This window comes from Mirounga angustirostris, unplaced genomic scaffold (genome assembly GCF_029215605.1).
Source record: "Mirounga angustirostris isolate CCGP_5_RB_7025 unplaced genomic scaffold, mMirAng1.0.hap1 SCAF_12, whole genome shotgun sequence".
NCBI lineage: Eukaryota > Metazoa > Chordata > Mammalia > Carnivora > Phocidae > Mirounga > Mirounga angustirostris.
In genome coordinates, this window is record NW_026991720.1 from 3,351,656 (window position 1) to 3,375,473 (window position 23,818).

The 23,818-nt window shown below is 51.9% G+C and overlaps 1 protein-coding gene across 1 annotated transcript in view; it reads right to left on the reverse strand.

The window, feature by feature from the left end:
* Positions 1-23,818, reverse strand: part of DPP6 (dipeptidyl peptidase like 6) — a 689,297-nt gene that overhangs the window by 97,726 nt on the left and 567,753 nt on the right. The window lies entirely within an intron of this gene.

Below are 23,818 nucleotides of genomic sequence, written 5' to 3' on the forward strand. Positions count from 1 at the left end.
GCTGAAGTGCAAACGACTATTCTCACAGGTTCCCCCCACTATTTTGTGTTATCGCAGTGTCTTGGCTAAGGAGAGTCTTAACTTTGGATGAGTTTTGTGGGATCTGCTATCTACTCCAGAAAGAACAGTTCTAGTCCGCTTTCACACTCCCCAAGTGTACCAAGTCAGGGTGCTGGGGACCAGAGACCCCAGCTCTTAGGTCTAGGGATTGTCTTTACATCATCTATATGCATTGTCAACCATTTCCCTCCAGACTTGTTTTTAAAGTAATGGCCAATATAATTATAGGATCACGTAATATGAGTCACACTGAACTGGTTGACATCAGGTATGTGCCATACCCCGGCTCCGTGGTGACAGAGAGGCAGTGGAGGGCCCCGAAATCATGCCGAGAAAGTGAACTGAGCACACGTGACGCAAGGGACGACACTGTACGTGGCGACAAGGCAAGGACAGCTGGCCGCAGAGGAAGAGGATCACGGGGGGAGGACAAGGGCGGGGGTCAGAGGGCCACAGGGTGGACACCGGGGCTCATGGGCCTGTCCTGGGGACCCTGCTGCCACCAGCTGTGGAGACGCTCACTGCCAAGTCCAGGCCTGCGAGTGGGGCAGGCTGCAAACCCTTGGGCCTGGGTGTGGGGGCTGCCTGAAGGCGCAGATGTTCCTCCCCTGGGCTCACTGGCCTGGTCCCTCGGGTGGAGGAGGCCCCATGCCTGCGCCATTCTCCCTGAAAACAGCCTCCCTGCCTTGCAGGTGCTCCTCCAGGCCGCCAGCCCCCCTGGCGGAGACCCCCACTCAAGGCAACGCAGGCTTGCTACTCGGCTGCTCACCAGATGGCTGAGTCTTACCCAACACCCAGCACTCCTGTCCCTCGAATGCACCCCTGGTCTGAAGGCAAGGCTTAGTGCACAATAGGTGAAGGGCCCCAGAGTCCTGGGGTTTAGCCTCTTTCCACGGAGGGCATGGCCGCCGCCCCGACCAGCCCCACCTCCCGTGTCCTGCCATCTCGGGGCAGCCCGCGAAAGGGCTCAGAAGCTTTTCCAGAGCAGCCCCGCAATAGCCAAACTGGAAAGAGCCGAGATGCCCTTCAACAGATGAATGGATAAAGAAGATATGGGTCAAATATACAATGGAATATTACTCAGCCATCAGAAAGGATGAATACCCAACTTTTACATCAACATGGATGGGACTGGAGGAGATTATGCTAAGAGAATTAAGTCAAGCAGAGAAAGTCAATTGTCATATGGTTTCACTTATGCGTGGAACATAAGGAAGAGCATGGAGGACATTAGGAGAAGGAAGGGAAAAATGAAGGGGGGGAAATCGGAGGGAGAGACGAACCATGAGAGACTATGGACTCTGAGAAACAAACTGAGGGTTCTGGAGGGGAGGGGGGAGGGGCGATGGGTTAGCCCGGTGATGGGTATTAAAGAGGGCACGTACTGCATGGAGCACTGGGTGTTATATGAAAACAATGGATCGTGGATCACTACATCAAAAACTAATGATGTATTGTATGGTGACTAACATAACATAATAAAATTAAAAAAAAAAAAAAAAGAAGAAGCTTTTCCAGAGCCCACAGAAGCCCAAAGGTCTCCTGAGGTTAAAAACAAAAGAAAAGGAAGAAGGCCGCCTCTCCAGAGCCTGTAAGTTTCCAGCGTCTCCGGCAGGCAGCCGGCAAAGTGACTTTCAGGTGTGAGTTTGCAGTGAGGTGATTCAGAAGTGACTGCAGAGCCACCTGACTCCTCTGCTTGGCGCCGCGGAATGGTGAGTAATAGACTCCAGCAGATGGTCTGCTGGAAAAAAATAGGCACCATTTGCAATGCAATTTGTGGGTGATTCTGCTCAATCACTTCCACGCTGCACGGCCGGGGGAGGGAGCCAATCAAGGCAAGTGGAATCACAGAGAGGGAGCGGGATTGAAGGGGCTCAGGGAAGGAGGCAGAGTCTGCCCGAAATCAGCGGTTTTCACAGCACATGAACTCACAGCCAGCTCTGGATTCTCCCCGTAGGGAAATGGCTGGCTGCACAAAGGCTTCATAAATGAAGGTTTTGACAAAAACAAACACCAGCACGACCCCTGCAGAGACGCTTCTTCTGTTCTTCTCTTTGGGCCCAGAGCAATCCCCTAAAACGGGAGGGATGGCACCATGCCTACGTCAGGCCCCCAGTGCTCGGTGTCCGGGGCGGGGGGCGGGAACCAGCATCTCACCGCCCACCCCCTTCTGTGCATCCCACTTCCAGACTCACTTTCAGGAAGAGAATGAATATGCGGTGAAGGCCTGGGCTGACTCTGGGCAGAGAGTCATCTGTTTCTGTCCATTCCATCAGCAAATGCCAGTGCCTTTCACTAAGCTCAATGCGCCGTGCAGAGACTTTGGATGCAAAAAAGGGTCACTTCAGACTATAGCATGTGCTGGGCAGAAGGGAACTCAGAGACCACATAGTACAGGGATGACAAGTATCTGGCGTGTGTGTTGGCAAATGTTATTTCCCTTCGATTCCAGCTGATGGCGGGACGATGGACAACGCCGGGCCGGGCCACACACGACTGGGGGCAGGGGGTTGCAGCCTACTTTCCCCAAATGCCCTTTAACACACTGCTCCTTGGCATTTTTATTTTTCTGTGTGTTAGTTGCTCAATAAAGAGATAATGAAGTATAAGGAACTGAGGGGAGAAGGACCAGGCAGATGAAATGTTGGCATTTTTATGTTAATCACGAACATCCCTATTCTGCAAACGTTTTCTTCAGGATATCCAGCTTAGTGAGGCAGTTGGCTTAAATGCCATGAACCAAATGCATCTTCGGGACAGAGTTCTGCAGAGGGAAAAAAACGATCTCACCAGCTAAATTAACTGCATGAGCCCTTGCTTGCAACAGGACAAGAAGCTTGCCCTTCTGAGCGAGGACGAATAACTTGCAAAACTGGACGCTGGACCTTGCTTTCACCTTGCCTGTCCCATCCAGGGACCATTTTAGAATCAAACAAGAAAAATACATTTGGAGCTATTAACTAGTCATGACCGCCCTCCTGTCAAGGGGTGGAAGTCTCTATCCATGCACTGAAGCTCATAGTAGGATCTGGGCCAGCCTTCCTCACTTCTTGCCACCGAATCTTAAAGAAGCCAACTCCACTCAGTGAATGTTATTTACTTATGACAAACAATGTTGAGGGCTTATCCGGAAGGACACAATCTCTTTGGGCTCAAGGTGATAAAGGCCAATCGGGCAAAGAAGAGGAATTCTCACGTATTCCCGAGTGTTTGGCAGGTGCAGCATGAGAGGGGACCCCACATGGTTCCATGGTGGGAGCCTGGTGTCACTAGGCTGTTCTCAGGAAAGCACCTGGGAGTGGTGCACACTTTTCAGTGCAGATGCTGGGCTCCACTCCAGGCAGAACAATCTGTATTTGCTGGGGTCGGGGTTGGGGGTGGGGAGGGCACAGGTGTCTTTTCTGCAAAAGCTCCAGGAGTGGCTTTGGTGTACATTTTGGTTAAGAATGACCAATTTTAGGCGCCTGGGTGGTGCAGTCAGTTAAGTGTCCGACTCTTGGCTTCAGCTCAGGTCATGATCTCAGGGTCCTGGGATAGAGTGCCCCCATCCCCCCTCACCCCCCACCGTTGGGCTCTGTCCTCAGCAGGGAGTCTGCTTAAAGACTCTCTCTTCCTCTCCCTCTGCCCTCCCCCCTGCTCCTTCTCTCTCTCTCAAATAAATAAATCTTTTAAAAAAATGAATGACCAATTTGACAAATACACTGTATCTGATCAAATAAGCATTGTATTTTGGAACTGTAGGTATTGGCTTTATCAGTATACATGATATATGCTTCCAAATTATTTGTAGGGGTATACCTTATCGAACAGGAGAATCACAGGTTCCCCTTAAAGGTGTGTGGTGGGTTGAACTGTGGGCCCCTCACATACGATACAAAGGGATGTGCTGCGTCCTAATCCCTGGTACCTGGGAATGTGACCTTATTTGGAAACAAGGTCATTGCGGATGTCAGTTAGATGAGGTCATCCTGGAGGAGGGTGGGCCCCAATCCCATCTGACTGGTGTCCTTATAAGGAGAGGAAAAGAGCCACAGAGACAGATGGGGACGATGTCGGGGGAAGGCAAAGGCAGAGGCTGAGGGGTGTGTCTACAAGCCAAGGGCTGCCAAGGGCTGCCAGCCAGCAGGACCTGGGAGAGACAGGCAGGATTCTACACAGTCTCGGAGGGAGAACAGCCCCGTGACCCCTTGATTTCAGACTTCCAGCCTATGGAACCGGAATAATAGGTTTCTGTGGTTTAAAGCCACCCAGGATGTGGCATTTTGTTTCGGCGGCTGCAGGAAGGTTGTGACTGGCTCGGTCTACGCCTCGCCGGACGGCCAGCCCCACGTCGGGAGGATGTGCACTCCTGAGTTAGGGGCTGCGAGGCAGCCAAATTCCTCCCTGAAACTCAGTGGGCGGCAGTTCCGAGTCAGACCCGCCCAGCAGGGGAGCTGTACCACTCACCCGGCCCGAACAGCAGGTGGGGCTCCCCTGCCCCTGCTTTCCCGCGTGCACACGTGTGCACAGGTCTGACACTACCCACAGAGGGAAGATTGTGTGCCAGACGCTTGCTGCAAGTACTTCACACACAACTCAATCCGCCCACAGCTTCATGTTTAGGTAAATCGTTTTTCGACTTAGTCACCTGCAGTACAAAGTGCCAGTCTGGTCCCCTCTCTGGACACGGTGTGTTTGCCACCATGCTCTCCCTGCACGAGCTCAGCCAGGACAGGCACTCAGCCCCAGTCGCCGGCCCCACTGGGACTGCCACTCATTCAACACTCCCCGAGCCAGACGATGCTGTCCGTCTGAATTCTAGTTTATTTCTGAGGGAAGGGGTCCTCGAGTGGGCCCCAGACAAGTGGAAGGAAGACTGCAGACCCCCGCTAGGAGCTGGGTTTCATAGGGCTCAGGGTGGGGGAAGGCAGCAGAGACTTGAGTCTCTGGTCTCTGTACGGCGGGTCCTGCGGCCTGGCCCTGGGGTGGGCGCCTCGTGCTGGTTCCAGAGGGACAGGCTGCTCCTGGAAAGAAGGCTCCATGCTCTTGAGCTGCGTGCCTCATTTCGTCAGCAGAGAGAGCCTCACCAAATCTGTCTCCTCACCCCCTCCCTTACACCACATTACCGTGCTGATGTGAAGGAGGCATTTAAAATACAAGAGGGTCCTCATCAGGGAGATAATCAAGTGATAATCAAACATATGCAAAGTTAGGTAAGCACTGAGCTGCAGTGTGTGCTTTCTGCAGAGGAGAGCGCTGAGCCTGGGAGACCTGGCTGAGGCCAGCGTGGCTTACCCGGGGTTGCAGGAGCTCACGGCTCAGGCCCCACAAAATCGGCACTGTCCCAGTCGAGAAAAAAGGGGCTTTGGGAGAAAAATCCACAGAAAAATAGTGTCGCCCAGGAGAAGGCCTGGTTTCCACCTGCTACTTCTAGGGGCCCCACGCTACCAGTGGGGAGCTGGACTCTGCCTCTGACCTGCCCTCCAGGCCCCTTTGCCTCGACTGTAAAGCGAGAGGATCAGCTCCCCTTTCTGAATGTGAGTGTCCCTTCTTACAGAAATAGAAGGCAGATATCACATTTTAATTCAATTTGAAATGCTCGATATATTTTAAAAAATAAATTGTATCCCATTCAACACCAGAGCATCTGACATACTGGACAAATATTTAAATGTCCCGTGACGTACAATGTATTTGGTTCCACGTATAACCAAGTGTGACCACGGATTCATGGACTTGCTGACATGGTGCCACGGCCCGTTTCCCCACCCTAACTGCTTGGGGCCCTGACTTGGATGTTCACTAAGCTTCCTTTGAGCAGATTCTAGGAGGCAGGTCACCAGACTGAATGCCATGCTGTCTCCCGAGTCTTGAAAAAGTAACCACTAACTATAAGCAGGGCTTTGCCAAGGCTGTATTTACTAGAAAACCGTGTGAGTTTAGAACAGCCCGAAAGTGAGCCTGGCCACAGGGGCACTGCCTGCAGGACTGGGGGTCAGAGAGGAGCATGGTGCGTGCTCAGGACGCACACTCAGGCGCCACTCAGCCGCCTCTTGCTCGGCCGCTCCCGATCTGCACACCATCCTCCCAGCAGAGTGGGGGCTAACTTCACATGACGTGTGGCCTCCGGCGAACTCTACAGCCCTAAACATCCTGGTGTTAATGAGTGGAATCATGAGCCCTTGTTTGGTGTCAACATTCCTATTTTGTGTGTCCAGGATTTCCCATCCCAGCGACTCTGTGCATGCTCTGGAGGACAGAAAGACAACTGGCTTCTGCCAGAAGGATCTGACCAACGGAAGAGGCAAGAATTTTATGGAGGATCTGGAAGAACAGGACTTGAACAATATGCCCTCCCACATCCTCTGTGGTGGCGGCCACTGTAAGAAGGTGCTCTTATTCCAAAATGACCGTATACATTTAACAATCATTCAAGACCCTAAGAAGCAAAGGGAGGTGTTGCAGAGAGAAGGGGGAGCTTGCAGGTTTGGAGCAGGGGCGGTAGGCAGGGGCTCTTGCAGATACTCTGCCAATCCCCGCACACCCAGTGCGCTGGAGAGAAGCTGCCTCTGTCCCCCGGAGGGAAGAGAGGTCAATAGGGAAGGACGACGCTGACCGGGGCAAACTTCATCCTCTTTCCTTCTCCCTGATGGTTTGTGAGTAGCACCTGTGCCAAATCCACGTGTCACAAAGTGGACGGAGACGGTGGACAAGGACCATCCTCGAAGGCTTCCTGGAGAGGGACTGAGGAGGAGACAGGGCTTTGGGGAACAGCACCCCGCCCTAGAGAGGCTGGGTGCGCAGTGCTCAGGAGGATGAACTCTGGAGCTGGGCTCGGGAGATCCAAATTCTGGGCCCGCCACTCGCCAGCTGTGTGACCTCAGTTTGTCTGTAAATGGGGATGGTAACAGTATCTACCTCATCGGGCTGTTGTTGTAAGAGTTACAGTAGTTACTATACGTAAATACCTGGCGTCCATGCCCGCTACGTCTATCATCATGGGACAGATAGCAGGGCTCACCGAGGGAGCAGAAGAAATGCGAGCAGGAGGTGGGCCTAGAACCAGACCGACCAAGTGATCAAGCGGGAGACACTGCCCAGCTATCTGGCCTGGTGCCTGGAGAGCCCGGGCACCTGGTCACGGAACAGCCTCGAGGTCGGGGGAACTCATTACGGGTCACCCTCGTGGGTCTTGGTGATTCAAGGGCCAAAGAGCAAATGGCCACATCTCGCTACAGGGTCCCAGCCTCGCTGGGACAAACTGCGGGGGACACGCTGGAAAATCAGGGCCAAGAAGGTCGTCGGGATTTTCAGTGCACACTTTGTAAAGCATCTGCACAAACGAAGTTTCTTCTGTAACAAAACGATCCCAACACACTCCTCTCCCCCCAGTCCTCCCAACTGTTATAATAAAAACAAGGTGGTGAGGATCAACTTTGGGAAGGCAGGGCTGATTCAAGACAGAAGGCAAGCCGATGAAGGCTGCCGCGACCGGCCGTCCCTGGCGCAGAAAACATGTGGCCGTGATCCCAGACTGCAGGTCTGGGCCACAACGGTTCTCTCCTTCCTGCCAAACCGCACAGGCAAATGCACACGCGCCTGTTTCAGCAGGTGCTCCCCTAATCCTCGAGGCAGACACCTCGGGTTCATACCATTACTAGCCTGGCTTTCTCCCTTGAGGACATTCAAGGGGAAAAGTTTAAATTATTTGCTCCAAACACAGAGTTAGTAGGTGAGAGAGTGGATCCGTGGAGAATGCTGAAGGCGCCACGTCTGTCCACCCCCGCCGCACTATCTTACCTCCGGCCGTCGCGCCCCCGGGCCCCTGGGGTCCTAGACCCCGTGCATCCACCGAAAATGACCTGAAGACCAGCATGGCCAGGGGCGTGTCCAGCCGGTCTCCCATCACCGATCCGATGCTCTTACAGAATAGCGCTGAGACAGCCTGCCGCTTGCTCCCTGGCACTGGCCAAACACTGTTTTAAATTCAGCTCCTGAAATCCGTTCAATTTTAAAAAAAGAGAGTGTTCTGCCATAATATGCTAACTGACTTTGCTATTAATTTAATAATCTATACAGTGATTGGTTTAGTGTCTCAGGTAAAATATATTACCAACCCTGTAATGATTTTTAATTTCCTTGGACAGTTATAGCTTTCTTCCTGGTGTTTTGCCAAAGATCATCATCCTGTTAATATTTACAAGAAAGTTAAAAATGACTGAGATTCTGAAATTGGAATTTTAATTGGATAGCGACTTAGTCACCAACCGAGATTTACCACAGTTTGTATTTATAAAGGTTTTTTTTTTTCAAAGTACTGACTTTATTTTGTCCTCTTCTGAAAGTTAGAATTTTTCACCACAAAGCAAAATTACAGCCTTAAAATGATATGTAACGTTCCTATTATACATTGGCTTTTGCTTTAAAGTTGTATCATGAGAATAATATTTCCTCTCTCAATACACTGCAGAAAAGCTCATTATTAAACATATTTTCAAAGAAAATCCTAACGGAGCATAGTCCCCTTAATCAGTTTCAGGTATTCTGCATAATTATTTCTTAATATCAGTGAAAACATATTTTAAAAATAATGGATATCAAAAACAACGTGTATGAGACAGGGAAGTAGGTCTCAAGCTTCTGCTTTTCTAAAAGAGGAAGGTTAATTAACTGTAAATTATAAACAGCACTCAGAACAGTTTCCATACCCGACAACATCACGTTATTAATTACTCTCGGTTCTATTGTTCAAAGAACAAGAGTCTGCCTTCTGACTTAGGCAGACACACACTGACCCCGGGGAAAGAGCTCAGGAGGAATCTGACAGAGAAGGGGCGCTGCCGTGCTGTTTCTAGGGTGCAGATGGAGGAGGAGAGGTGGAGGGTGGAGTACCAGGCACACCCCGGAGCCCGGGGCCGAGCTGTCCTCACAGCCCACCTGTGTCCCTGAATTGGCCAGATGGTCACCGCAGCTCTACCTAAGCAGCTCTGCGCTGTGCAGTCGGCCAAGGACGTGAGGTCACCCGGTCCAGATGGGCAGCTGACCACGGGCCTCAGCCGGACAGCCCTTTCCAGGGGGACAGAACGAACGAGAGGCAGGGACCATGCTCGGTGACAGTCCATCCCACCCCTTCCTTTAAAGCCGCTGCGGTGCTGGCTGCCGAATGCCTGCGGGGCATAACTCCATCAATTCGACCCCGGCGAGGTACCCGCCAAGTCAAAAACACCTGCTGGCTTCCCGGAAGTCGCTGATGCAGCGGGGCCCCCACCTGGGCACAGCTTTGCATGCCGGTGTGTACTAGTACGTTTCAGAGCGCGGGGAAGGATTAGAAGGTGCCAGAAACACACCCCTGCCCCTCGGCAGCCCTGCTCTCTGTATGGTCCTGCCCCCCACAGCCAGCATCACCCCGAGAGCGGCGCATTCGCCTTCCCGCCCTCACCTGCCTTCTGCATGTCCTGCTCATCAGAACCACAGCGCTGTTGGGTCTGGCTGTCACAGAGAAGCGAGGGGCTCAGGAGCAGGCGGCTCGGGGAGCCGACTGGGCCCGAGAGGGGCTCCCGGCTGAAAGAAACCTGACCCTGTGTCCACGCCTCTGGGGCTGTGGCTCCACCACCTATCCTTGGAGAAACACCCTGTGGCGGGAACACGGAACCCCGCGGAGCCCCTCCCCAAAGGCTGTTCCCCTACCGACGGGCTTCCCTTTGCCACCCTACACGTGGGTGGTGTCATCCTCTGTATGGTCCATGACGACAGCCACCATTCTGTTGGACCATCACCCACCATTACGCACACACACACCCAGCCCAGAAATATTCCCATTCTTACCATTTCTCTCCTACTTTCTATCCTATACCCTATCACCCCTTTTCATTAAAGCATCTGTCCTCTTCAACACCATCCTACCTCACTGAGCTGCATGACTGGGGCAAGGCCTGTAGTTTGAAAACTATGGGCCATCCGGAATTAATGAACGCACTGCAAACCTGCTCTTATTAACACCCCCCCCCCAACCAGGAGCGGCTGCAGCAAGTCACAGAACCGGGACATTCCCACCAGGCACCGACCCACGGCCCTAAACAAGGCCTTCAAGCCCTCACATCCCTCACCCACGAAATGGAAAGAGCAAAGTTGTGAGAAGCTGGAGGGAGACCAAGTGCAGAAAGGTCCTTGCAAATCCTCAAGGTCGTAGTGCTGCCCCTTTCCCCCTCATGCACGGCCCACTGCACGATGTGCCACGGGGTCATGGCTCCAGTGAGAGCTTTTATGAAGACATTCCCGTGACGCTGCAGAGTTGAGAATGTTGGGGACGTGAGCTCCGGGGTCCTCTTGATCTCGAGGAGCACGGTGTGGGCAGGGACAGGCGGGAACACTGTCAAGACGGGAAGAGCAGGTTCTGTTTAACCTGCCTCCCCACGCCGGGCCGACCCGGATCCCCCACTGCCCCTTTCTGTGGCTCCCCCCCACCCAGCAGCGGGTGGGCTGCTCCTTCCTTGAGAAAGCTCCCGCTCTTCCTCTTCATACCAGACCCAGTACCCAAGCAAACCAGAGAGACACCACTGTCCGCTTAGGGCCCCTACCCTCCCTCCATCCATTCTCGTTACTGTAATAAATCAATAACCTAGAAAGACGACGGACAGACCCACGTTGGTGCCACGACACTTGGTAAGGCAGCATCTGTACTTCAGCCTCGATGGTACCTGTGTGCGTGCGGTGCTTTGCTTTCCATGATACGTCCTCCCGTACGTTACACAGACATGACCGGGGTGTCGACCGATCATGACGCCCTGTCCCCAAATCCCCGTTCTGCAGGCTGGGACTAAAAGCAGAGATGGAGGCTGGCTCCTACGAGGACCGTGGCCACTCACTCGGTGTCGGAGAAGAGACATCGTTCCAGGTTTTACTAACACACAGCAACGACGGTGCACTCACACCTGCAGTCTGCCGAGTGCCGAGGGCAGGATCGATGCCGCTGTTACCACGATCATCACCCATGGCGCCGATGGGGACGCCGCAGCTGGGCACGGGGACCGACGTGCTGGGGCTCACACGGCTCACACGTCTCCGTGGTGGGACACGCAGTCGAGGCTGCCAGACCCCAAAGCCCTTGCTCTGACCAGGACACCAACTTCACGGGACGCTCAGCCTCCACTTCTGTGCAGTTGGGGCTTTGCCACATTCTAAGAGCCTGTGCCTTCTGGTCCAATTCGTGGAACAAGACATCTACACCGCCAGGCAGACGGCGCTGGGAGGCTAATGCAGACGGAGTGGGACGGCGCAGAGTACGGTGGGACAGGCTTCTGCCCCCAGCACAGCGCAGGCCCAGGAGACGGTGCCGAGGGGCAAGGCCTCTGAGGGAGCTCGCAGTGTCTCCGTGTTAGGTTGGCACAGCCAGGACTCCCTGTCCCCTTCCTGCTGTCCTCCCGCAGCCCCCGGGATAAGCGGGCAGGGCACGTCATTCCGGCCACCGGGAGCTCACACCGGAGTCAGAGAAGGGCTCTGATGATTTGTTTCTCGTCCTCTTAGGGAGTTTGTTTCCAAGATAAAGAGTACATTTTAGTTTTGTTTTATGGATCAGCTGTATGAATCTTCTGTTCGATTTTGTGCAGTGGTCGGCAGAAAATTTTCTCTTCTTTTTATAATGAAGAGCAGCGGTCCCAGTGAATTGTCCCTTTGCCAAAATCTAACCAGCTTACAGAAGCCTACAATCTAGCAAACGGTCGCTATGCTCTGTTTTCTCCTCGTGCTTTGTGGCTGACTGTGGTCCAAAGCCAAGACGCAGGAACCATCCTGGCTGTTAAAATCACTGTGTGAATAAAATAATTGCAGGAAGAAATTTCCAGATGCCTGGGAAACATTTACTAGTACTTGTGGTGGGGTTCTCCCAGCAAAAGAGCACAAGCTTGGGGGATCTTACAAGGAGGGGCTTCGTTAACAAGCCCCCAACAGGATCAGGCTGGTCACACGGGCCCCGTCCTCACTTCTAACACAGGAGCTCCACTTTGTCCCTTTCGTGGGGAGGGCGGGTGTTATCGTCCCAGTCGAAGGACTGGGGGCCTTGGGCTTCCGGCAGGATTCTGGTCTGATAAAGCAGGATGCCTCCTGGTGAGTTTTCTAAGTTGGAGCTCGGGGGGAGGTGCCTTCCTCTGAAGAGACCAGCTGAGCCACGTCCTCCTGGATGTTCCCACGACGCTGATGTGTAGAACGTTCTCTGGTTTCTCTCATAGTCCCTCACTCCCCTGTGCCCTGAGCTCAACCTCCTCCCACTTGGTTTCTTCTTCTCTCCTTGAGGATAACAATAACCACAGCCAGCTGACACCCCAAGTTGGTGCTGAGGTGCCCTGTGTCCTCTGAGCTTCCCCAGGATCCAGCGGGATGGGCAGAGCAGGGGCCCTCAGCCGGGTACAAAGTCTGTCCTACTCTTGACTGGACCCTCACAGCGCACCAGAGGCTAGGATCCGTCCACTGGGACCACTGCGTCTGTCACCCCATTTCACAGAGGAGGAGGTTGAGGCCCGAGGATGTTGACAGCCTGCTGAGAGCTAGCTTTGAGGGCTGGCAGAGTGGAAACTGGGTCACCGACCCAGAATCCCAGGACAGGGGCAGAGCCCGGCTTAGTCCTTCTTCTGGGCCCACTGCTCTCTCCACCACACTGCTGGGCTGGCCAGCAGAGAGCGAGGCTACAGCCGGTTTCCTCTGCCAGGCTGCTCACAGGCTGGGAGCTTAGGCGTCAGCATCCGGAGAATCCACCTGCCTGAGGAACATCAGTATTGCCAGCTGTCATCGTTGAATGAGGCAAGATGCAGACGAAAATGCAATGCAGTGAGATGGGGCTCTGGTCCTTCCTAAACAAAGTGGCTCAAGGGTTCTGACTGTTAATAAGGGCCTGCTCCCTACACCCCCACTTCTATGTATATTGGAGAAATCCAAAGTGCCCCGAGGAATCTGGGTCCTGGAAAATTGCAAAAGACATAAATAACACGCCTGATAGATCTGTATTCAGAAATAAATGGCCTCATTCTAAATACAGAAAATCTTATTTATTCCTGCTTGCATCTGCTGCCTTTTTTCTGCCACTAAATATTTTATCCAAGGTGCCGGGAGCAGAATTAAATGGGGGGTTAAAAAAGAAATCGGTGAACGTCGAGCCAGGAGGCAAACGGAGCTTTTACCTTGCAAGGCTCACAGCCTCCCTGGCTCATCAGCGCCGTGTGATTTGCATATTACACAGTGTGAGCATCTCATTATCATCGGAGAGATCTGCTAAGCCCGGCACATCCCCACCCAGAGCACCTGCACCTGGACCCTGCGCCCGGTATGCCCAGCCCGCCACCAGAGGGCAGCGTCCCTCCCACGTCTCCAGTGAGGAAGGCGTGAAGTCCGGGTTTGGTGTTCTGTTCGTTCCGTGGCGGGATGGGTCGAACAGATTTTCATTACAACATCACTGGCTGCTCATCTGTGGCTTCTCCCGTTCTCTTTTTGTTCATACTGGAGTGGAGGAAAGACACAAATGCTTCTCTCTGCAGCTGGAGTCTTCTAAGTAGGAAACTTCCAAGAAATTTTGTGGGTGGGCCGCCCACGGCCTTGGATGGTGCCCTCAGCCCCACACGTGTGGATGAGCCAGATGAGCTGCTGCAAGCGTGGGTCACGCCGCATTCTGATGGGGAGGGCTCCCTTATTCTGTACAGGAAGGGCAGGGCCTTAAGGACCCAGCAACACCAGAAGGACACAGTGACATTCGGTGCAAGTACGCTCAAGGTCCTCACACTTTTGTTAAAGTAGGTATTTAATTAAGCAGCTTACTTGGAATCCACCTTTCTGTCTCTCACACACGTACGCACACTCCCACCTCCTCTGTGGCTCATGTCCTCTGTGTGGGCGCCAGGCTGCTTTGGGAGATCTCAGGGCGGAAAGCATCCGTCCCTTTTCCGTTCCTGCACGGTGTGAGCCAGAGTCAAGGAAGGCCCATTACACTGCAAAGGTTATTTCCTTTCTTGTATGTGGTTTTCAATTCCCCTTTCAGCTTTACTTTCCCTTAATGATGATTTTACCAGACTCAGTTAAATGCTATAATGAAATGAAAATAATTCTGTAAAACGCTGGCCCACAGAGAGAGCCTGCACTGGCATGTGCTGGAGATGACACGCAGAGCCGAGCTAGGAAAGCCGCTGGCCTGAGTGCGGCCGTCAGGAAAACCACCGCCTCCGCCTCCGCAGACCTCAGCCATAACCACCCGTGATGCTTTCTCTCTCACGTCTGGCTTCACTTTGTTTTAATGCACATGGTCTTCAAAGTGTGGTACATTACATTCCCTGAAGGGTCCATGGACACCTGAATTTGTCTTCGGGATAAAGGAGAATTTCTGGCATGTTGAGTATTTTGGGGAGGAGATGCCAAGCACTGAGGTCTGTCTCTCTATCCTTAAGTTCCAGAGTCCTTGGGATCCCTGACACCCTGGCCAGGGCCTCCTAGATGCCAAGGCAGGTGGAGAAGCCACAGGCCAGGAGTGCAGAATGGATGACCCCTGGAAGGAGCCACAGAGCCAGACTGGAGGGTCCTGCTCAGCTGGTGCCCACCCTCCATGCCCTGGCACATGAGAGGGAAGGCTTTGTCCATCAGAGCTGGATGGGGAAGCCCGGGACACCCCCTGCCTGTCTTCTGTGTGTCCTCCTCAGGGAGGTGACCATGTAGGGAGATGGGCACAAACATTCTAATCATCAGCTTCTCCCCTAGCGACTTTGTAAGTCTCCCCAGCAGGACAAGCTTACGCTGGATCACATCTTGCAGGATCTAGTGAAAGAAAGGAACCAAAAAAGAGACTGGAGACCATGTACTAGTAACATCTTGATGGAAGGACATTTGGGAAAAAGTTTAAAGCACTCTTGAATTAATACATTCAATAGCTGCTTGGGTTTCTGATTTTCATGTTTTGTAGTCTTAAATCAGAATATATCATTCTGCCCAAAGTGTCTAAATTGTGTTGAAGACTTGACCGCGTAATCAGAACTTGATTAAATACCATTTGCATTATATAAACTTCTTGCAGGCAGGTCCAGATCATTGAGCATCCTTGTTTGCCTTGAGGACCCTGGGGGATTTGGTGCAGGATCAATGCATGAACGCGCCCCTGGTGATGTGAGGAAGCGCTGTTTCACAGGAGAGTCTGAACTTCCCAGGCAGCCGCCGTATGTCCATCCCGTGAGGGGAGGTCTGAATCGCGTACCTCCCTCATCTCCTCCTTTCCTTCCACTCTATAAAGGCCCACGCTATGCTGGGCACTGTGTTCTCCTAGTGACTAACCCATGCCAGGCCCGGAGTCGAGGCTTGGCATGCAACTCCTGAGTAAATGAGAGACACGTGGGCCGTTACTGAGTCTTGGAATATCTTCCTTAGGGAATGGACTTTGTTACATGCAAAATCCTCACAGTCCTCCCACCTGTCTGGAGACACAGGATCAGAGTGGCAACCACCTGGAGCTGGGGGAGAGCTGACCTTTAACGGAAACCCTGTGATGGGGAGAAAGGGAGACCAGAGTGTCATTGAGACAGTCTGAGCTGAACACATAAAAGAATTCAAAAAATGATGGCATGGAGCAGAGAAAGAGTTGATCCCGAACCTTCAGTAGTCTGGCAGTCTTGTCCTGGGGGCCAGGCAGAGCCTGCTTCCTCCAAGAAGTGACGCGGCAGCCTCCTGGCTGGGCGCCCTCCCAGGAACATCTATTTAAAGTCCCAACACTTCACACGCTTAGTGTCCACACAGAGCTTGGGTTTTCTTTTGATAAAGTAAGTGCCAGATGCCCTTATTCCTATAAAAAGAACAACATGCTGGATGGATTCTTTTCATCAGGAGCTGAAAGGTCACATCTTCTCTGGGTAGAGCTAGCACCCAGTAGTTGCCGGGCTCAGGTGTCCATCCTCCATTGAGTGGACAATTCTTGGCCCTGCATGGAAGGTACTCTGGTTCATTAGCTTGAGCAGAGAGGGAGCAGACGCTCTGCCTCCCTGAAGACTTCTGGGTCTCCGGGCTCTGGGTGTGCTTGGGGCTCAGAGGCACAAGCTTGTGCCCTTAGAGACGACCAGGCCTGCATGTCTGACCTCTGCCCAATGCAAGAAGCACTTTAGGACAACGCAACACAATGGCAGAGACCTCCCTCTGCTTGACCTTTCCAGGACAGCCTCTTCCAGGGTTGGGGAGCTAAGCAAGAATGTGAATTGACCTGAAACCTGACTCCTCCAGTCTGCTGCTTCTGTTCACTGGTCATAGGATCAGTGACAAAACTGAGTCTTCTCTATGCATCCAAGTTCAGTTTGCTCCGACGTGGAGAATCTGAGCGGACATTTCACCCACCTGCACCTTCCCAAGGGCAGCTCTTAGCAAAGAGAAACGTTATACTAATAATGCAAATTTTATATAAAGAAAGGAAAACAGGGGTAAAAGAAAGAAAATCAGGCTCATTCCTTTAGAGCAGATAGTTTCACCAGAGGGTAAAGAGAAGGGGTATCAGAATCATCTGAAAAGTTCTTCCTAATGCACAAGTGCCCTGTGTGTGGGAGAGGGGGAGAGAGAAGGAGATGGAGACACCCCCTGGGCTCTGTCCCCACTGCTTATGACTGGGGACCTTTGCTCCAGCACATCCACTAAGTACATGTGAGGGCAGGTAAATATTTCATTGTGAAGTCATCTGGCTTGAATACAGGGTTCATGTCATCTTATGTGTTTAAAGCGTTGATATTTAAATATGGAAACGTTAGTGATGGGAGGAAGTTTGGAGTTATCTAGTTCATTCCAGCAGTGTTTTCAGAACAGGGAAAAGAAACTAAGGCCCAAATAGGTTAGGAAACAGATTTGATGACTAAATGCAAAGGCTTGGATAGGGTGTCTGAGTCTCAAATGAAACTGTTTCAGGTACACATGGCATGGAGACTGGTCTTCCTTCAAGCACTGGCAACTTGAGTTTTCATAGAACTGTGTTAACAAAACTCTCAATATTAGGGTAAATGGTCTAATGTCCCAGTAATATAAGAACACAGAAAGACTAAAAGGAATGGAAGCTCCCGAGGGCATCAAGGATTTTAGCCACAAACACTCAAATTTCATTAAGCCTCTGTAACAAAAAGATGGAGATGGGTTTGTCTTAATCTCACAATTGATGCATAATTAAAAAGCTTTAAAAATATAACCACTGGACATCATATATTATTTATCAAAATCTCTCAGGATTAGGTAATTAATTGTCAGCAAAACTTCTCAAGACCAGTGGGAATTCTTCCCGTATTTTGAGAGAACGTTTTCCCCTTAGATTTCTCTTATTTCTGATTTCACAAATCCAAGCAGATCATTTCTTCATGTTGAATTAAAATCTCCAGTCATCTTTCTAAGATACTAACAAAGGCTTTGCTGGCTTTTCAAACAAAGACTTAGCTTCTGACTCTGAGAACCTGAGGTCTGCTGTCAAGAGCTGCTCATTGGGAAGCGTGAGCACTAATTCACGGACTCCACTGAGACACCAGCAGGAACAGAGCTGACTGCAAGGTGGCATGTGACATTCATCAACCTTCCCATGGAAGCGATCACACAAGATGGTGATTCTGACCATTTCCCTCAGCTATTAGCCATTCAGTATGCAATATGGTGAGTTTACAATGATAACAAGTTACAGACCCTAGTTATTTCTTGGAATATTCTGCTTTAGTGGTATATGGGTGGTCCAATGTGAGGAACATGGCTCTTCTGTTTTTTAGTAATTCACTGACACCATGTCCTGTCTTGTCCTCCTTCCACGTCCCCCACCTCCCAGCATCCATTCTAACTAGACTGGCCCTGTAGGATCCCCTTGGCTACTGTTGTTCTTCGGCTGTTTTTTGAATCTGATCCTCTAACCTTCTCATTGATTCTAAGAGATCTCAACATCCCTGCAGTTAATTCCTCTTCTGCTCTGGTCTCCAGATTTGAGGTCTGCTGTTTGCAAGAGCGCAGCCCAGACGTGGAATCTTTAATGCTGTTTCTTCATCTTGTCTGGTTCTCCCCACTCTGCACAGTGGCTGGCATGGTACTTCCTGGGCCCTGCTGGCAAGTTATGGACAATAAATTGTGAACAGAAGTGCCCAGGGTGTCATTTCTAGGCCTGGGAGGAGGGCAGCCCCAGCAGCATGGGACTGTGGTGACCATGGGGAGCAGGGCCCCCACCCCACTTACACCCTGATCTAGGGGGCATGTGTGATCATGGTGAGAGAGTCTCTGTATTGGTTTGGAGTTACGGAGGTGGTGTTTGGTTTGCTTTGTTTTTGTGTTCTGTTATTCACAGAGACCTAGCCTATCCTGGCTCCTTCCTGCCTCATCTGGTGGGACTTGAGTTTGTGGGGGGGAATGCTGGGCTGCCAAGCATAAGTCGTGAGCTCTGCCTCAGCACTGACTGCAGGGCAGACTCTGGATCAGATTTTTCTTGTTTCCTCACACTGAAGCTGTGTTCACCTTGCGGGGTCCCTGGCTGCTATCCCAGATGCCACAGGCCTCCATCCAGAGATAACAGAAGCAGAGTACTGGTTCTTCTTCAGCACATACTGCTGCCTCACCTTGACTCCGGCCAGAAAATCAGAATACCCCAAGATCGACTCGGATAACTCCCCAGCCCCAGCACCGAACTGTCCACTGTGTAGTTCAGATTGCAACTCCTGGCTTGTGTGCTCTGGGGTACAGATGTAGGACCCTGTGTTGGACAGCTGGTCACCATGGTGATGAGGAGGGTAGCAAACCTCTGTACAGGGAACAAGGGACCAGAAGAGGGAGGTTATGGGTGAGGAAGTCCTCGTCTCTCGGGAGAAATCCCGAATGCGAATCCTGGGCTCTGCTGTGGGCTCTGGAGACGCCGTGCTTTGAGGTGTGCTTGTCCGACCTTCTGCTCTTTCCGTGGCAGACACCGTCTAATCTGGGCGCACGGGCGTCTGGGACATCAACAGCCACGGGCAATAGGCAGGCAGGCGGCAGGGGGTTTAGCTTCATGGGACGTTTCCCTTCGCGTGCGCTCGTGTGCGATAACACGAGGTGCGACCACACAAGCCCGTGCTTTCATGCATATGCTCCTTCAACAGGCATTCACGGGAAGGTATCTGAGCTCTTAGTGTTCAGATGAGGGACAAAGATCCATGTCTTACTCAAGGCGTCCAGTGGCTGAGGGGCAGAGCGGGGACTCAAACTCAGGCCTCTGGGGCTGGAAGTCTGTGCTCGAGAAACGCCTTGCAGGGAGCCAACTGCATTAGGGGCTGCTGCCGAGAGCAGCTACACCAAGGTGACGGTCTGCTCAGAACCCGAGCAGCCATTCCAGCCGATGTGCATGTGCAAAACACGAAGTGTAGAAAGTGCCACGAGAGGCAGGGGGCCAGGGGTCTGGGTTTGGAACCCCTTACTGGCAGCGTGGCCACGGAGGAGTCACTGAACGTGAGGATGGCGAAGTTTCCATGGCTGTGATACAGGCTAGGGTAGTGCTTTCTTCCTAGGGCTCCGTATAGAGGATTCGATGCGTTTCCTCGTGCAGCAAGGCATGCAAGAATGACTGAGTGACAGGCAGACGTTCCTGGTCCTACCCCTTCGGCGGGTAACCCCGACTTGCATTAACGAAGGGGTGGTCTGGGCCTGGGTGGCTGTAATCCCACAGCCTTCCGCTCCTGGTCAGAGGGTCGCCAGCATCCCCGGTGGCATGCCCACCTCCTTCATCTTCGGGGATAAACGGTGAAACGTAACTGAAATGAGGTTCGCAGTTACTGTTGCTTTTCAACAACCAGGTTGTTGCTGAGGGACATTCGTGGGCGTGGAAATCCTGACAGTGAAAGGAGGGAGACCAGCTGACTTCTGTGGGATGTTGACATCCTCAGGGCAGTTTCTAGAATGCCTGGGTCTAAGTTTGGAGCTGAGGCAGCACCACAAGGACAGATAAGAATGGCATGTGTGGGAGACAAGCTGGCAGGATGGTCCAACGGGATCTGAGGGGCACAGGAGGCCACGGTGGGCTCAGATGCACTTGGACCAGCCCAGTGGGCCCACAGGCCCTTGACAGCCAGTCACATCTAGACTGGCCATTTTAGTCTGCCCGGATGCCTGACACCTTCATCCCTTGCCATGGACCACTGTCCAGAGTCTGGAAACCTGAAGGCATCCCTCCGTGGATGAGGATGGCATAGACGGGACGAACCTCATCGTATCGATGTCTGGGCTGAATGAGTGGGGAGCAGTTGTAGCTTTTCTCTGTGTCTCTCTACAGGTAACATCTAGATGCTATCCAAGTCAGAATCATTAATACTTTATGGAGCTGGGCAGGAAAAATGCTCATTTTATACATTAAATACTGAGAGCATTTGGCTTATGGCTCAGAATGACTGCCGTTGGGTTTAGCCAATGCTCTGCCCCATGGTGCCTCATAGGTCTGTGGCTTTTCCAGATGCTGATTACATTTTAGGTATTTTCATCATAATTTCCATGTCATATCCTCCCTCAGAAGTCACAGATGAAGTGGAATATAATTTTTTGAAGTATTTAATTTCTACAAGCACTCATGAAACGTGATTTTTTTTTTTTAACCGAGTCACAAGACTTTGGTGCTCATAAAGAAAACAGCTATCTTTGTGGCAGGTGTCAGTACGGAGTGAGGGATGGCAATCCACGGGGCAAGGCTGCCTGGCCATGCAGGGTCCTCGGAACCTCAAAGCAGAGGGAAGGTTGCCGAAGAGATGTTCGTATCTGCACACGTATCCCTTCCAGGTTGATCTGGAACTCAAAGCACTTCCTCCATAAAGATATCACAAACAATAATTTATGAGTGGATAGAGTTTAATAGTTTTCCAAACTGATGCCAGGGAAGAATTAACTACACATCCATGCTCCTGACTCCTGACAATGCTAGATGAGAAAGTGGAGTTGACGTCTGCTAGGTTTCCAGGCTGGGGAAATTACAAGGTAAAGTGACAGTAGGTTTAAGAGCGGTGCTCCCCCATGCCAGGAGCTATGCTAAGACCTGCATTAGCTTATTTAATTTCCTTTATGGCCTTAGGGAGCGCGGACTGCTGTTACCCTTGCTTTGCAGACAAGTAAACAGAGACACAAAGAGTGAAACACTCATCCAAGTTCACGGCGCTTCTAAGTGGTGAAGCTCGTGTTCAACCACAGCTACGCCACCCTCATGGGACAGCTCTGTCAAGCCAGTCACAAGCTTCTGGCCACGCACGGGTGAAGACTTCTTGGACTGGCCGAAGATTTCCCATCCTGTCAATCAGAGAAGTAACCAACACTAAGTCCAACGAACTAGGAATCCGTGGTTTGAATAATAACATATAAGACTTGCACACAATTCCAAGTCCATCGAACCACTGGCCACATAACTTATTTTAAAACCATCAGTCCGGTCGGAATGATGTACGATGGGTACATAAATTCACTTCAACCCACCACCAGGGCAGTTTTCGAGCAACTGAAATGCCCTAACCAGGTACTTCAGAGATGGTTAATATGAAAGAAGCCCATCAAGAGTCTACACGCCACAGTGTCTCCATACGATGTGCAAAATATCATTATCTAAATGTATGTCAGGAAGTTTAAAAAATAGCTTCAGAAGTGCTGGAAGCACCTTCTCACCGGTACAATGATGTACGATATATCCCCCAGCTCCCTCACACAGTCCAAGGCTGGGGCTGTGCCCCACAAGACAGACTGTCACCATGATCCTAAAACCAAGGTCCCAGGTGGCTTGGTCTGCTTGCGACCTGTGCCGAGTGGGCGCCGGACACACCGAACATCAACGTGCAGTAAAGCAGACACAGCATCCAAGTACTTAATAAACCATGATTTTAAACTGACGTCAATATGCGTGTTCCACGGTAAATATGACTTGAGAGCTTTGTTTCGATCTCATGCAACGGAGAAAGTCTGGTGTGATGGGGATGAACAGGAAAGAGCCCTCCCTGTGGAAAGTGCACACTAAGCCATCCCACAGATCTCCACAAATGCCTTCGCCCATGATGACATCTCTTCCCACGGAAGCCTTTCCCCATCAACGTCCTTTGAATAATCAGAACTGTAAGGCATGGAATCACAGCAAAACCACGAATCATGAGGTAACTGATTTATCCACCTGGGGCCCCGCCGGACCCTTTGTTGATGTTGCTCAGAGCACCTCACTGGGATAAAAAGCTGCCAGGTCATCAGTGCTGACCCCGGACAAGATGTTCTAGGAAACAGCGTCAAGAACTGCAAAACAGGCCTGAGACTTGCCTGGTCTTGCAGCCTCTGGACGCAAGGCTGAACCGGGCACGTAAGGACCGCATGACCAGGCTTCAACGTAAGTGGGCAGCACAGAACGAGCCAGCCTAGCAAAACCCTACCTGATTTCACAGCAGGCCTGACCACAGTGAGAACGGTGTTTCTAGAGCATTCTGGGCTCCAACTCGGGACGTGCTAACATACCTCTGTCCACGGCAGCTGTGGGAAAGGGGCCTCGCTGGCCAGCCTGGCCACTTCCGCACCTGCTCCACACCAGCCCTCGGCTGGGCACAGTCAGCCCAGGGCATGGCAGACAGGGATCTGGGGGTCCTGGGTACGTGGACAGAGGGCCGAGTGCCATGAGGGCCGTGACCCTGGGGAGCAGGTGGGAGCACCGGGGCTACAGGAAACGGAAGTGGGCACCAGGCATGGGCACAGCAGAAGGCGTCGTGGTCTGCATGGACTTTCATGGACTTTTCTCGAAATCTGGGCACTGTAGCTCAGGCATCGCCTGACTGGATGGATCCTGAAACCAAGCTAGAGCAATGCACACAAGGGAAGCTAGCTGAGGGCCCTACTAAGCATTATTCCTGCTGACTTCCACGGGGCAAGGCTGCCTGGCCACGCAGGGTCCTCGGATCTGGCCACATCTTCCAAGTACCTTTAAGCTCTGGACTAGTTCAGGTTAAAATTCAACCCTGGGATTACATCCACACCAAACCACAAATTAAATAAATACCCTTCAGGCCACTTTCTCAGCTCTGTCCATCATCCCAGCCCGATGATCCCAGGCTGTGCCCCAAGTTCACCGCCCTCTCGCACCCGTCAGCGTCTCAGAGGAGTTGAGGGAATAAGGGCTTCTCTATGTGGGGGAAGACCTGGTTCTCAAGTGACCCCGACACCTCCCACTTTCCCTGGGGTACAAGCCATTTCATGACAAGGGCACGTCCGTGAATAATGGTATTTATCTTGGAGCATGCAGATGACTGCTGAGATAGCAGAAGTGTGGATGTCTCACAGCTGGGCTGACGCACTGGACGACTTCAAGTCTCGTTAGAAAACCACACGCCACCAATCCTGTGCTGTACCAACGTTCCCCGTGTGCATGCTGGTGATGCGGGAGATGGAAACACTACAAACAGTAATATAAACCTGCATCAGAGTGTGAATTCTTAACAGGGCCCAGGATTGGAGTTCTCAAAAAACCCCAGGAATATCTTCATTTTCACTTCACATAGCCAGTATGAAGGAGTTTTAAATCTTATACTAAGGTCAAAATTCTGTGTCACTGCATGACATTCGCCCAGAATAATAAAACAAAGATTGCATTTTGCTTATCAAAATCAGTCGGTGGCCACCATGAGCTGAGGACTCAGCAAATCGGAGAGGTACGCAGAGCTGTTTCCAGCCAACGGGTGGGTCACTTCGGTTAACTGGACAGATTTTCCCACAGGGTGGGTGCACACCTCTGCTCAAGGAGCTCAGGCTCCCAGCAGCCCCCATGTTTCCCACCTCGTCTCGCCCTCAGCCTGATGTC